This window comes from Gavia stellata, chromosome 3 (genome assembly GCF_030936135.1).
Source record: "Gavia stellata isolate bGavSte3 chromosome 3, bGavSte3.hap2, whole genome shotgun sequence".
In the NCBI taxonomy this organism is placed as follows: Eukaryota; Metazoa; Chordata; class Aves; order Gaviiformes; family Gaviidae; genus Gavia; species Gavia stellata.
In genome coordinates this window covers 82,458,572-82,475,415 of record NC_082596.1, presented here as the reverse complement: position 1 = coordinate 82,475,415, position 16,844 = coordinate 82,458,572, and the positions used below count along the sequence as shown (strand labels likewise).

Here is a 16,844-nt window from a genome sequence, read left to right as displayed (position 1 = left end):
ATCTCAGTATATACTTCTCAAGGGAAATCTGAAGAATGCTGGCAGAAACAAGGAGATGCCAAACTTCAGTAATTTGAGAAAAACACAGTAGCAGGCACTATGGTACCATAGTCAGAAGAGAAGAACAGAATGAGTCAGCAACTCTAAGCAGATATTTCTCAAGCACGCTGCTAGTTTTGGCACTGTTGTCAGTATCAGTCTTAAAAATTATACAGTCATTTGACAAGCTGACATAAAAAGATAAGATACAGGAAAATAAAGCAGGATATTTTGTGCAATGAGTTTAAACTACAGCATCTTAACAGGGATTGTCAAGTTAAAGGCGAAAACTTGCTGTTCCAATTTTATTTTGATCAAATACTAGAATTAATCTGGAAGAACTTGCTAGTGTCGGTTCATAAATTCTGGAAAGTGGATAGGCCTGACGTATTTAAATATGCATTATCAGATTGCACATATTCTTCAAGCAGTCTTAGGAGACAGTCTAGCATTCAGGAAAGACAGTTTTTAGACTAGCAAATGTTGGGCAATCATCAGATACTTCAAGGTGACTCTTCACTTTTCAGAGAAGGAAACTACTTCAAATAGCTAGCATAGGCAATAACAAATAAGGAAGAGTTTAGTGTCAGAATCTCCCTGTGATAACAGTATTTAAGTAGTTTTGTACAGCATTTTACAGAAAGAATTACATTTGGGATCTTGGATTCCTTAAAATCAGATTTACAGGTAATTGAATACACTAATCACTCCTACCAAGCATCAGATCTTACTTTGGAAAAGCTAATGCCAGGTTTTTAAACTGGGATCATTCCTCTTTAACTATACTGTAAGTGAATTTACTCTGGTAGGTCTCACATTTCAGGCAGCAGATCAAGTAAGACTGCAGTTTTATGTACCTTTCCAATTTGTTTCTAGTATTGTTTGGGCAAGTTTTAAACATTTGGCTATAGCATTTCAGTACAAATTAGCCAGAATAACGTAAGGTTTCAATTTGCAGCTTTAACCTTGCCAATGTCCCAACTACTTTTGCCTTGCATTTGAACTCTGATTTAAATGCTGATTACAATAGTATTGTTATAATTAGCAAAACAGCTTTGCAGGAACACTGCCTATTAGATAGCAAAAGCATAACAAGATGTGGTTAAATACAAAAAAATAGCGCCTAAGAACAACCTCTATAGTACTTTGTAACTCCACATACTGCTCAAAGTGATTATATTTGCGCATGCATTCAGATATGTTGGTTAAAGGAATTTAAATAGTGAGCTCTGTTTATTCTGCCAAAGTGTTTATAGTTTTGGATTTATTGACTGTCACGCCTCCCACCCCCCTCTTATTCTTCCCCAATTTTTTGGCTTCAAATGACTCTGTTTTGGCACATTCACTAATGCAACATTTCACTTTTCTAGAAAACTCCACTGCTAGAAAAGTAACACAAAACCCTAGGAAACTTACCTGGTCTCCAGTTTCACTACCAACTCAAAACAGCCGCAGTTCACTCAAAGCCAACTGAATCTCAGCCCAGTTCTAAGTAAGCAGGAGCAAATTCAGGCATTCATATCAAATTCAGACATGGTTTAGTGCACAGAAATTCTGCTTAGACAGTACTTCAACAGTAGAACCAAGAGCCCAAATTCCCAGTAAGAGACGCTGCAAAGACACGAGCACAGAGATGAAGAGGGAGACAACTGTCATCAAAAAATTAGGTATTATGCATATACTTGCATGCATCCAGAAAGAACATATATAGGTTTTCATTTCTGATACTGGGTTAGTAAGCTTCTAATGTTAAAGAGAAAATGAAAGGAAAAATATTAAAGAACCAAAGTGGGAACAGATTTTTTTAACAGGCATCAGACATAGGAAGGGATCAAAAGAGCTCTTTCTGCCAAAAGGCTCATCAAGAAAAACTGGGTGGAAAACAGCATCTCTTTTCAGCAACCAGTCTTTTGCCACAACACTTAATTAGCTCAATGTCCTGAAAGGATAAAACAAACCACTCAAAAGCTTCAGTGGAACTCCAGTATATTAATCATAGCTACCTACCTTATTATGTGAACCATAATACACAGAAGGGTTGCCTATTTGCAAACTGGTTCTCTGAGATTTTTATCTCCCTCTAAAATAAGATTAGGATTACACCCACCTGAATCTCAGTCTGAGCTGATTCTCCATCAGGAACCATTTTAAATAACAAAAGCATTCAGTAGCAAAGGAACCATTCCACCTTTCCAAATTTTTCATAATGTCTATCATTCAGCACAACGCAAGGACCCTTCCTCTTAAATTCATTGAATAAATTAAGAATTACTTGGCAATCCAAAAAGACATCCAGCCTTTTGAAAGAATGTGATTATGAAGCCAGGAGACATTAACAGCATGACATCCTCCATGAAAATATCCTACAATATGTACTTTGTTCCCTCACTTGTAATGTGAAATGAAAGGCACAAAACCCAAAGAAGTCCTTCTGTGTCCAAGAAATGGCACTTGAATATATTCCCATGTAGAACAGTGATAAACATTTTCTAATATAGAGCTCAAATTTTTCTGGAAAAGAAATTTTTCTATATAGAGAGCCAAGATATTACTAATTTTCTATACCTCTGAGTATGAAAGCCAGGGACAAAAGTGTCTATCATTCTTAGACACAGAAAATAAGAGTCCAAAACGACTGCTTTGAGAGATTTCACATATTGATAAAGCTCAAGCTGTCTTTCCACAGTTCGTACAAAATGTTTCAAAAGTAGTTACTTGTTCCATTATTCACTGTAGTCTTCTAAAATGACTTTAATATCTTAAGTGTCAAAGTAAGAATAGTATGGCATGGAATGGAACACTTTCTGTAACTACTTTCCTCAATTAGATATTAATTACACATTAATTCACTTACAATTTGTAGAATAAAGCAACACAGTAGTAGTCAAATTCCAGTGGTTTTGAAAGTCACTTGAAAGTTATTTTCTTCAGAAATTACTAGAAGAGTACAGCAAATGCATGAAGGACTTTTGCTATTATTACATGAATATAAGCTAACTTCTCTTAGAAAAGCTTATCCAACTATGCTTTTTTTCATGTAAAACTGGATATAAATCCAGTTTCAGCTACTTGAGTAGCTAGTACTTCTATAATTAAAGAAAACTTGAGTGAAAACCTATGCTTCTATATTCAGAATAGTAGAAATCTTACTGAGAGCTCCTAAAAACTCATAGAATTTGCCGCCAGCTGGAACTCTTAGTTCCAGGTTTTTGGGTGTTTTTTTGTTTGTTTTTGTTGTGTTTTTATTTTTTGGGGAGTGGTGTTTGGAAGGTTGGGGAGGGTGTTTTTGTTTCCTTTTTGTCTGGATTTGGGTGGTTTGGTTGGTTGGTTTTGATTGTTTTTGTTTTGCTGTGTTGGCTTGTTTTTTGTTTGGTGTTTTATGCTTTGTTTTCTTGTTGTTGTTTTGTTGGAGGGTGGGGTGGGGTGGGTTTTTTCCAAGGACTTCAGCAGAATGACAAACTAGTACTGAGGGAAGGCTAGTTCCTCATTCACAACCATCCTTTTCTCTGGAACACATCACGTGCCAGGGGAAGATGAAGGACAGCAGAAATTCCATAGCATAAAGCAGCACTCAGTAATATACCATCCGCTTCAAGAAGCTTCAGTGGCAGGTATCCACCATAAAAGGGTGCTGAGGAGCACAGCAACACAGCCTGATCAACCTTAGCCAGGTATCCTCTTGCACAGGGTATAAAGCAACACTCCAACATGAGTAATTGAAGCCTTACGTATTTGCAAAATGCTACATTTTCACTTAGTTGCCCCCAAACATGATTTAATGGAGGAATGGTTCCTAATGAACGTAATTATTCCAGCCAGGCTATAGGGCCTGCTTCCCCTAGAACCATAGGATCATTTAGGTTGGAAAAGAACCATAAGATCATCGAGCCCAACCGTTAACATAATACTACAAAGTCCACCAGAACCCAAATAAAACAGAAAGGAGGATACAACTATGAAAATGGGGGACTTTTCTAGTACACACCTAAAACTTAGAAGAAATACCTGTTCTGTTGAGATGCATTTGTTTTGGCCGTTCCTGTTTGTATGCATTTGGATCTCCACACTAAACATACAACTCAGGGCTAATGGGTGAAAAGATGTGTTCTCTTATTTTATCTGTTTTCCAAACACGGTCATTTTTAAGTATATTTAAGGTACATGAAAATCATATGATGAAAACAGACTCTGGAATTCTCAGAGTACTGCAAGAGGAAAAACAAACAAAAGGTTAAATACCTGCTTTTTGAAGGTCCCTAAAAGTCAGCATCACTAAAAGCAGATATAGTTTTAACTTCTGAAGAATACAGCAGCTGACTTCACTGTATTTCCACAAAATTCAAAATATAAATATTTAACAGAATATATTCAGAGGTATTTCAGTACAGAGCCCCCTCTGCTAAAACAGTGTTTTGCTTCAGGCCTAATGCTTCAATTTGATTTTATAGAAACTGAGAAATAAATTATAACTCATACACGAACTCTCAATTTAAAGCTGCCTCTGGATTACTATTTAACAGCCATGTACATGAAGTGCCAACAGTATTGATTTTTTATTTGAAAAACAGTCAAGTTAATATGAAGCATCTCGCCTGGATATAACATTCCACGCTCTGCAGGTAAGTGTTAGATGAAAGCTCCCTGATCAAGGTAAGCCCATACAAAAACATTCAGCCTAATCTTCTAAATCAAGTTTTAAACAATAATATTCCAGCTGAGACTGTGTCCAGCAAATTGCATTCAAATGGCCCACAAAACTCCGTGTAGTCTTTCACTTGCCAGAAGAGCAATGGGGGGTAGCAAAAACTCATGCATTCTCAAGTTTCTAACTATAATTTATTGATAGGGTAAAGAATTGCAGACAATGTCTGAGAATGGAAAAGTAGTAAAAGGCAGTGTATATTCAAAGCTAAAGAAAACAGTATCCTCAAAAGGGGAGACAGTGTGGAGGCATCAGTGTGCATACACACCCACAGTCTACCATCCTTCCTTGTGAGCCAAGCTGTAGCCAAACAGTCCCTACAGCATACTCTGTGATTTACAGAGAGGACCAGACATCTATTTTTTGCCATCTATCCTTCACTGAAGTACAGAAAGTAAAAGCCACAATGAGAGGGACAGGAATGAGAGGGAAGGAACATGTGGACGAGGCATTGTGGGACATGTTTAATGGGGATGGTGGTGTTAGTTGATGGTTGAACTTGATGATCTTACAGGTCTTTTCCAACCTTAGTGATTCTGTGACTTCAGTTTCTGCACCAGTACAGCCTCACCTTTGCATCCCTCTCGTGCATCCATGATATCTCAAATTTGAATTTAGGAAGTTGCATGGTCTGCCAGCTACTGTCTACATTTCTCTACACAACAGAAATAGGGTAGTAGTTACCTCTCCAATGCATCACTGAGTGAAGCTGGTTTGGCTAAGGATAATAACACATATTGTCTGTTCTTCACTGGTAGAAGATGTGCAGTTGACCCAGGCACATTTAATAGTACAACAAGCATTTTGTCTTTGAAACATAAAATCTCCTTCTAGAACTCTACAGTTGCTCATAATCCACAATGTGAGGGAGGGTACCATATTTTGGCCATAACTGCATCTCCCGCTCCCATCAAGAGATTTAACTGATGTTGCCTTAACAGCATATCTAGGATTGGAACACCACATAAGCTATTTCAAGCAGCTTGTTACCCACTTCTTGTACCCATCCTATAGAGAGACAGCACGGCACTGAAACTTGACAAATATAATGGTTGTGGCAGACAAGATGAAGAGTGTGGTTCATTTGATTGTTCAAACTGATGGCAAGATAGCACCTGCTGTCAGATACCTCCTGAGATGGTTAGCTCTTTCAAGCAAGAGTCCTGCTTGACACCTTTTTGCAGTCCTTGGGAATCTGCACCTGCCTAAGTAGTACTTTACATGACTGCTTCTCTGCTGTAGAGTACCACAGAGCTTGTACGGATCAGTCCCACAGATTTCCTTTCTAGTTGTTTCAAGGCATTTCATTGATTCAACTTCAACAACCATTGTGTCAACTGTGTTACAGAAACAGAAGAGAAGACATGCTGTGCAGAATTAGAAAGCATTAGGTCTGTTTGCAAAGCAGGAGCTGTGAAAGGCCTTCAGCCTCAAACACAAATTCTACACTCTTCACAGAGCTGGGCACTCAGGAATTCAGCTGCCAACAGAAATTCAAGGGATGCAAAGAAGCTGTCTGCAACTGGTTCAATTAAGATCATTTCACATGCCAATGAAGGTGAAGAGTCCACCTGCATGTTTCATAGTCCTTCCCACTCCATACCTAGGACACATACATCTCACCAGACACAACACATGGCTTATTCATATTACAGCATACAGTGCTAAGAATTTACAACACAGGGCTAAAGCAAAGGGCAGAAATGGAGCATTCTGTCCCTGTGATAAACAAGTCTCATGATGAAAAGCAAGACATATTTACCAATCTCTGGGGTGGGCAGGTACTACTGTATCATGGCAATCAAATACTAGAGCATGGAGTGCTATAAAGGTAAATTTAACTAAGTTATAAAATGTTATGTAAACACCCCAATGAAAAGACATAACTGCCACTGCTTGTACAGCATTTAACACAATCAGGCTTCTGTTCTTAGCTGGTCCCTAGACACTACTCTATAACTGAACAGTATAAAAGAATTCAGTCTTGTAAGCACAGAACTCTACTCGTCTTGCAGAAGGTATGAGTATTTCTGCTCAGCTGAATCCTCCTACAGCGTAAGTCTACTGTACGTGAGGAAAAGAGGTAGCATTAGTAAAAAATCCAGACACACATTGGTTGATAAACGTGCCTTCCAGTAACAGCACTGGTTTCAACAGTCCCTGTTTTTCCCCAGCACCACTTCCATGTCTCTGCTCTCACTTGCCTTCAAGGAACTCTTATGCTCCCTGGTTATGACATTCAAAATATCTGCCAGATTATACAGCAATCCACATTAAGGCAATTTATATTAAACTGATCCACATTAGTAACTCCTCCACAGAAAAACTTGGTAGGAAGGTAGTAGTAGCACAGGCTGAGGAAGAGACTACTTATGCTGTTGTCAAAGTAAGTGTTTATCAAATCACACTCTTCTAGGGCACAGAAAAAATAGGCTCATATCTGGAATTGCCTCCAAGTATAGAATACACAACTCCACTGCTCTGAACTCTTTCTGAATCTGCACGAGAACTCAAAAACATATCGTTACTGCAGCATCTGCTGGCCTCCATTTAAGCCTCCCTCACTAATGAATTAATCAGCTGCAAAGCAGTGACGAAGATTTCAGGGTCAACATTGGTATTCACTGGCTCTGTAATGGGCTAGATTAAGAACATAAATCTTAGAGATTAGTAAAGGATTATTTTGCATTATCTGATTTGAAAATAAGGAAAAAAAGGATGCTTTACTAACTGAAGTAAAACAGAAATTTAAAGCAATTGTTAAGTACTGACTTCAGAGTTTCCGCTATTCCTTTGTGGTTTCTTTTTTTTCTCTTCTTGGCTGTCATATGGAGGAGTTAAAATGCTTTTATACATTTCCTAAATTTATTTCATGTCTTGGCAATTCACCTCCTTCAGGTACCTCAAAACTTTTGAATCTAAGGCTTAGAGAAACATGAAGTCTACTATTCAACTTTATTAACTATTTATTCATTTATTGTTAAATTTATTGCCCAGACTAAAAAACAGAGATTTTAAACCAGTATCTTTCATGATTCACAGGTGCCAGATCTTCATTCTTGATATGGGATTATGCATGCCTAACAATAAACTCTGTGATTTATATGGTCATTTATTACTTATATGAACTGCTTTTACTGTACAGATTCTACAGTCAGTCAGACTTGCCAAACTAGAACTATTCAAAGGCTATGATTTCTTTTAACCATAAGAAATAAAGCCAGACTGAGAGCAATCCAAGCTTGTAACTTAGTTTGTAAGGACAGAAGTGTAAGAAATCAGAATTATTATTTGATAATCACTAAGTACAACCAAATTATTATGACAGAATTGAGCAGAAATGCTAGTTAAGACACATAAATTTATCATTTAAAAAAAATCCTTTCAGCTTACATCATTAAGCTACGTATAGATTTAATGATTCCTCTCAGCCTTCTAGGACACTCTTGTAAAAACTAGGGCCAGTATACTTTCATCTAACAGAGCACACCTACTCACATCTAAGAAGGCAGCAGGAAAGTATCAGCGTTTCTCTGTTCATAGGCCGGTTAGTACAACATTGTATTAATACAGACACATAAGATATCTCCTTTTCCCAGACATTAAAAATGTAGTCCTGGATGATCACATAGTCCAGTAACTATGCAGATGAGGTGTGTCAATCTATTTAAATCTTGTCAGCTCTTCATGTCCATAGCTACACTTTTGAAAACCCGGCACAAACAACTCACATTTTCGTGGTGTTCATAGTATAAAATAAGAGGCTGAGATTTAACCTAGAACATACGCCAAAAAGCTTCCATTAAGTATAGTCTTCAAAAATAAGCTCAAAATCAGATTGCATCAAATCTTAAGTATAAAAGCCTTTGCCAAAAAAGTAACATGCAAAATTACTCAAAACCCTTTACGTTTTTGCTCTGCAGAAGTATCTTAGATCCTTTGTCACAAGCTCAAATCAGAAACTACATCAGGTAGGAGTGGAAACTGTATACAGGAATAACTTTTTTAATTTTTAGTGCCAATGGTACTGTACACAGAAGGAATGAGGAGGAGGGGTTCCTTTTCTGAATAATGCTAGAATTATGATGGGGGGGCCTGACTTGGGTAATGAGTACTAGTTGCCTACCTTCACTGGTAGCTGCATTCTTCTGGGCTTTGGTGGGTGTGTGATCTGTACTTGAACTCACGTCGGATGAGATGCTTGAGCTGCCTTTGCCTGCAAAGGGAGAAAGAGGTGGAGAGGGTGGGAGGGAGAGAGAACAAACATGAGTATCAACAATGAAATAGAAAGACCTTCTGTATCAGAACGTGGAACAATTCCAGGAAGCTTTAAACTAAGTTTAAAGCAGCTGATGTTCATTTTGTACACCCTGGGGTAGGTAGGAATTAAGCGCATTACAACTTAGAGCATGTGCATCTTTACGTGTACTAGGGCTGCAAACAGCCTCCTATGTCACAGGGGCTCTCATTATGTATTTGCTTAGCTCCATTGTAAATGAAAAGTTTGTGATTAACAACATTAGGAGAACTTTCATGATCAGTTATCTCATTCAAATACCTCTAACACAGATCAGGACAAATGGACACTGACCCTCAACAGCATGAAGGGTTAAATTCAAAGTGTGTTAAATGAGTTTAGATTTCTATTTTATGTGTTGATACATCATGTATTCAAGTCACTTGGTCATGTGAAAATAAAAGCTGTTTCCGCCTACACCATTCTCACTCCTTGACTTAATACACCATTTTAAAACTAACTTCTACAGTTGCTGTTCTTCACCTTTCATTTTTTAAACTGTAAATCACAACCAATGGATGTTTCTTCTCTTATTTTCTTTCTTAAGACTTTTTCCTGCATTTCCTGTATCAATACCTTCAGACCTATGTGCGCAATGTCAAACCAGGTACAAGTTACCAACAGGAGAAATCCAAGTAAAAGAAAAAAAATAACTGAGAAATACTACAGAAGAGCAGAGGCAGCTAAAACAAAATTGTCTTTGTTTACCTGTGAGGATCTAAGAATGAGTCACTTCTGTTTCCCTTTGCTCACTCTACTGAATCTCTGTAACTACTAACAGGGAATACATTCTGCTCCACAGTAGGAACCAGACCAACCACCCAATCAGCAATACGTGACATAATTTTAGAGAGAGGAAAGGTAATGAATACTGTTACATTTAAGAAGTTATCTATCCCCACAAACACTGCATCAGTGAAGCCTTTAAGAGCTATGTTATTTTTTGGACCAAAATTAGGCTGTATGCAGAAAGCTAGCTGACACCATGTTTCTGTCACTTGAGTAAACCTATAATCATAGGAATGTTAGCAGGAGACTTTTCTGATCTGTTATTTCAATCAAGCATTCCTTGGGGTTCTGGGTTACAGTATGCCTGGTTTTCATAACATTTAGATGTAAGGAGGAGGTCTGCTTTTTAAAGGTGCCACAACAGAACAAGGATTTAAGTTTTAATGGGAAACGACTGGAGAATGTGCAAACGTAGGTTGCTTCACAACCAAGGTACTGCCACTTAATCCATCAGCCAGCCCTAGAGAATCATTCTCCACATAAAGTTGCTTAAGTTAACATGCTCAGATTTGAGAGTTGATTGTGGAGTGAAAGGATATTAAAAAGGCCAGAAGGAAGTAAAAAAATAAATGGCTAAGGCTAGTAGTTGGGTGGGGTAAGGACAAAAAAAAAAGTATATTTTCAGTGATTCACTAGCTGCTTTTTACATTCCTTTAAGAAGTTAAGCAAACCCAAGAAACAGTGCCTCTAGAATATCACTTCAATTGCTCTCAAGCTGTGACATAAGTTGGAATAATGGACTGTGGTCTTTATAGAAATTACTGCCCCAAAATAGCTCTCCAGCTAAGGCAACTAGGATTGTGGTAGAAAAAAGGCAGATGAGAAAAGAAAAGGATAAATGTAAAATGCTCTTTCCCAGGAAGAGGCCAGAGAACTTGAAACACCTGCAATAGCTGATAATCAAATCAGTAATGACAAGAAAGGTATTTAGATGGTATTGCCACTACCAGCAACTCCTCATGTACCAAGCACTAAAACTGCAGAGGCAGAAAACAAACTTCCAAGGAGTATCAGCACTCAACAGAATAATAGAAAGAAAAAAAACAACCAAAACAAAAAAAAAGACCAACTGGAAAAAATTATTTCCTCAAAGTAAATGAACAGGATTTCCTCTAAAAAAATAAGTATCTTTTTTGGGGAAAAGGAAGTCAGTGATACCAAACAACAGCAGAGTTGCTAGCTGGTCATCTGTGGCATAGGTTGTTTTCACGAAGTGAATGCTTCCTGCAGCTACATACCTCCCCCACTAACATTGATAATATTTCTATTTACACCACAAAAAAGCAAGCCTCCAAGAACACAACAGCAATATTTTACCCACTGTAGGGTGCTGATTGCCAGTACATCCAACAGTAACAATTGCACACTTCTGTAGAAACTGAAATGCCATATATAAGTCTGGATATTTACCACTTAAATCTACTTGAACTTTAAAACATTTTACCTCCTTGTGAGAAGTTAAAACTAGAAATTAAGAAAAGAGAATCCATAGCGGTTACTGCTTTGGTTGGATACCAGTTCTTTCTGCAATTCTACTTTTAATATTTTATGATACTGTTAGAGTCTTCTCTTACTGTATACAGCCCCAAAACAAGCCTTCTTCCTCACTGTTTACTCTAAAACTCTCCATTCAGGTGGGGGGGGGGGAAGCAGGCGATACTTTCTGATAAATTTTCAATGTGTTTTAAATAGACTAACAGACACCACATCTATTCTTTTCATGCAAAACAAAGCCATTCACTTCTAATAGGCTGGATATGGCTACTGCAGACCCATGTACACATGCAAGAGCTAACATGTAAGAGTATCAAAGTATTCTCCAAACAACTTGGGTTCAACAATGGGAGAGAGTGCACCCTAAGCAAGTTCCCAGATGATACAAAACATGGAGGAATGGTTGATACACCAAGAGGTTGCTGCCATTCAGAGGGACCTCATCAGGCTAAGAAAAATGGGCTGACAAGAACCTCAGGAAGTTCGTTCAACAGAAGGAAATGCCAAGTCCTGCATCTGGGGAGGAATAACCCCATGCACCAGTACATGCTGAGGACTGACCAGCTGGAAAGCATCTTGATGGAAAAAGACCTGGCAATCCAGGTGGACACCAAGTTGAACATGAGCCAGCGATGGGCCCTTGTGGCAAAGAAAAGCTAAACAGCACTGTGGGTAGCATTAGGAGCAATGTAGCCAGCAGGTTGCGGGAGGTGATCCTTCCCCTCTGCTTAGCACTGACAAGATACATCTGGAGTGCTGGGCCCAGTTCTGGGCCTTGAGAACTGAGGTTGAACCAGATGATCCAGAGGTCCCTTCCCACTTCAACAATTCCGTAATTTTAATTCAGGTACCTCTGTGAGGACAGCGTTTCGTAGACCAGTAAGCTGTGTTAATCAACCCATGATTTCAGCACTTCTATGAAAAATTCATTATACAAATGCCTTTCCAACTGACTACACTAGTTTTTAACCACACCTTCATTTTTTACTTTGAATACTAGCAACTTAATAGTAAAGTACTAGATCTTACTACACAACTTACTGCAAACTTACATATCCAACAAATACATACCCAAAATAGCTGCAAAGACAGCTCCCAAAGATGTTGCTTTTTTCTCCTTAGACAGTTTATCTTAATCAAGGTCTTTAAGAAAGATCTGCAGGCAGCTGCACTAGTAATGAATAACAGCAGAAGTAGTAACCACCTTCTATGATCCTTAACATACGCTAAGTTATACACCCAAAACTAAACAGACATAAAAGAAAGTAGGCCTATCATCCATTCTCTGAAAACCACAAAGAAAACCAGATCAAGAAGGGTCTGTAACAATAGGGAACTTTTCAATAAAAATGTTTTAAGCAGAAGTTCTGTGCTAGAGGAGACACAATCTAGTCCTCAAGTCAGAAAACACATGACTCTCTAGAGAAGCCTTTTGCCATGCCATATTTGATGCCCACATACTACTTTCAGGAAGCCTGCTGCAAGGCAAAGTGTGCTGGTTTTGGCTGGGGTAGAGTTAGTTTTCTTCATAGTAGCTGGTATGGGGCTGTGTTTTGGATTTGGGCTGAAAACAGTGTTGATAATCCAGGGATGTTTTAGTTATTGCTGAGCAGTGCTTACACAGCGTCAAGGCCTTTTCTGCTTCTCATGTCACCCTACTAGCGAGTAGGCTGAGGGTGCACAAGAAACTGGGAGGGGTCACAGCCGGGACAGCTGACCCCAACTGACCAAAGGGATATTCCATACCATATGACATCATGCTCAGCATATAAAGCTGGGGGAAGAAGAAGGAAGGGGGGGGACATTCAGAGTGATGGTGTTTGTCTTCCCAAGTAACCGTTATACATGATGGAGCCCTGCTTTCCTGGAGATGGCTGAACACCTGCCTGCCGATGGGAAGTAGTGAATGAATTCCTTGTTTTGCTTTGCTTATGTGTGCAGCTTTTGCTTTACCTATTAAACTGTCTTTATCTCAACCCACCAGTTTTGTCATTCTACTCTTCTGATTCTCTCCCCCAACCCAACCGGAGGGAGTGAGCAAGTGGCTGTGTGGTGCTTAGTTGCCAGCTGGGGTTAAACCACAACACAAAGGAAAAAGGCAAATTATGATTTAGTATATGGGACTGGTGCTGCCAAACATTCAGCAAGTAGCATGAATTCCCAGGCCTCACACTCACCTGAGCTCATCTGAGGCAGGGTTCTTCTGCAGTGCTTTTCTCAGGGCATTATCTGCCTAATATGTCATGTAAATCCAAAAGACTGCCAATTTCCCTAATGCCATAGGAAAACTTAAGGTGTAGCATAACACTGGTCTTCAGAGATCAGTTCATCTCGTCAATGTAAAAAGTGCACTGAGAAAGTCATAGCAAGTAAATATAACCTGACAGGGGTTCTAACACAATGACAACTAGAAGGACCAAACAGAGGGCAATATTGCAAAGACAGTCATTACTTCTGTAGTATTTGATCCTCTGCTTAAACAAATTAAAGGCCTGATAAATGCTTCCCTAGCACGACTTGCAATTGTCTAGCATTTCTTTCATACATTCAACAGTTTATTTCAAAGCCAGAAGTTGCCATCCAAAAGAAAGCAGACTGCACTATGGTAGTAGGTAGATATGGTAGAAGAAAGCAATTTTCCTACAATACAACGTAATTCACACCAGGAGTGAAGGTAGCATGGACTTCACCACACCTGCAAAGAATCACACAGCTACACAGTTGCAATTCAAATCATGTCTCTGACCTGCTTCTGAAGAAGCAAGTGTATGGATATTTTTTTCCATATACTAGTGCCACCGTCTTACAATAATCATAGGAACAAGATTCCAGCCATCTAACCTAGTATGCTATTTCCTACACATTTTATTTTGAACCTGCTGGAAAGAAAATTAGAATAAGGCAAGCATATAACAGATACTTCCCCTGAACATTGTCTGTGCCTCCAGCTCTTTGCAGCCCAAGGAATTTTTTTAGTCATAGATGTCTTTGTACACAATAGCCCTATAGCCCTATTAAAACTACCTGGTCTTGTTGAATCATGACTATTAAAATAATGTGTTCCTTTTTTTTTTTAATCACAGATGCCTATGCTGACTAAAATATAAGGTTGGTTGGTTTTATAAAAATGTTTGCATCTTCAGTTTTACTATCAGAACAGAATAAATATCTATATGTTAATATAAAGAGATGGTACAAACTATCCAATGAAACACTACTAGAAGGTTGTGCATGGAACTGGGTGGTCTTACTCCATATTTTAATATCGCTGCACAAAAGCAATAGCTTTTCCCTGCTGCTTGTGTAGCTATTTATAATTTTTTTTTTCAAAAGCATATTGATTAGAGCCCCAAACACCTCTACCAATGTATTTCAGGCTGTCAAAAACTTGCAGGACAGATGTAAGACTAAACACACAGAAGGCATCTTAGCCAAATGGAAGCATTTGATAAACACTAGAAAGGAAACATCATGAAGCAGTGAAAAGCAAACTTTGGATTCTGCCAGTCACACTCACTGCTGAAAAGTGTCAAAGACATCACAAGTCAGACAGGACAGAAGCAATGCAATTTAAACTTAGCCAGGCAAGTACAGTCTATAACTGTCCAAGACTGGAAAACCGTTTTCAGAAGCACATATGCAAAGCCTGTCTTATTATGGACAGTGTTTCTGACTGTATGACTGTCACCTCTTATACTGCATTTTGTTATTTTCCTCATTGTTACTGCACATAAACAGGCTACTTGAATTATGTGATGCAAGTCATAAGATACATGAGGTTCATTGACCTATGTGATAGATGAAGGTGTGTCCTGGCAGTGAGTCCCTTTCACTCTGCTCTGGAATAGTTTTATTAGGGTTTTTTGCAGCACATTTACTCTTGGATTCTGATGTATGGACATTTTTGTGCTGTATTCACAGATTCACAGAATCATTAAGGTTGGAAAAGACCTGTAAGATCAAGTCCAATCATCAACCAACACCACCATGCCCACTAAACCATATCCTACAATGCCACATCCACACACTCCTTGAACATCTCCAAGTGATGGTGACTCCACCACCTCCCTGGGCAGCCTGTTCCAATGCTTCACCACCCTCTCAGTAAAAAAATTTTTCCTAATATCCAGCCTGAACCTCCCCTGGCGTAACTTGAGGCCATTTCCTCTTGTCCTGTCTCTAGTCACTTGGGAGAAGAGACCAACACCCACCTCTCTGCAACCCCCTTTCAGCTAAATGTAGAGAGCGATAAGGTCTCCCCTCAGCCTCCTCTTCTCCAGACTGAACAACCCCAGCTCCCTCAGCCGCTCCTCATAACACTTGTGCTCCAGACCCCTCACCAGCTTCATCGCCCTTCTCTGGACACACTCCAGCACCTCATTGTCTTTCTTGCAGTGACGGGCCCAAAACTGAACACAGGATTCGAGGTGCGGCCTCAGCAGCGCCAAGTACAGAGGCATGATCACCTCCCCGCTCCTGCTGGCCACACTATTTCTGATACAGAAATATGATGCCCTTCTAAGATCTCATACAAACAGGCTGACTTCTTATATGCCACCCTGGAAAATAACAGCAGTATTACTCTTGACATGAAGTTTTAATCCAATGACACCTGCATTCAGCAGGAAGTGACAGTTACCTCAGGAGCTAAATGGACAGTAGGGCCAAATCCACTGTTTGCCATGCTGAAGTGAAGCATGAGACAAAATGCCAAAACTGAAAACCAAAACATAATAATTCAGAAAAAAAAGAACAAAAAGCAGTAAAGTCCAGAAAAATAAGAGCCATTAATCTTTTTAATTGTCCAAAAGCATTATATTGCAATGACTTTCATGTAAAGAAGTCTGAAAAATTTGTTACTTAAGCCATCAATCCTTATACAAATGACATTAGTCGAATTCAACTTCTCAAGATCAAAGGGCATATGCATATGGCTTTTCTACCAGATGATCATTACTTTCTCTTTTATATGTTCAGACAAGATTTTTTTAATCAAATGTATGCCAACTACATCACGAAGAGATCCAGAAAAAAAAACAAACAATCCAAACCTCAAAGCAGAGATCATGCAAGAGGAAAGAAAAATCGCTTTTTCTTCTCCTGTTTCCACAACACACATTATGCTGGTCCAAGTCTCCAAAACCTCAAATGCATCTCTTTACAATCTGCACCTCCAGAGACCACAGACTTCTAGTATGTTTCTAAGTACTCCCATGGAAATCAGCAGCCCACTGCAATACTTAGGCTTTGAGGATATATGGCATCCTTTAAAGATGCAATATATCAATTCCTTTATCCAAAGTAAAAGCAAAGTTAGACTACACACTTTGTACAATCATTCTCCTTGGAATTTACATTTCTACTAGTGGAAAGTCTATGTCAGAAAACTGGTTTCCATCTATTAACTCTTAACTACTGAGCAAACTACCACCAATTTAAAATTGAAGTTACCTACCTACAAGTGTTGTCACTCATTGAACTTTCAGGATGGGTTATATGTTAATTCATAAATCCATGTTGTTC

General features: G+C 38.8%; 1 protein-coding gene across 1 annotated transcript in view; it reads right to left on the bottom strand.

The window, feature by feature from the left end:
* FBXL7 (F-box and leucine rich repeat protein 7) overlaps nt 1-16,844 on the bottom strand; it is a 193,665-nt gene that overhangs the window by 139,441 nt on the left and 37,380 nt on the right. Inside the window, exon 2 of the mRNA XM_059815279.1 lies at nt 8,868-8,957. The gene's annotated coding sequence lies outside the window, so the exon portion shown is untranslated. The remainder of the gene's footprint in view (nt 1-8,867; nt 8,958-16,844) is intronic.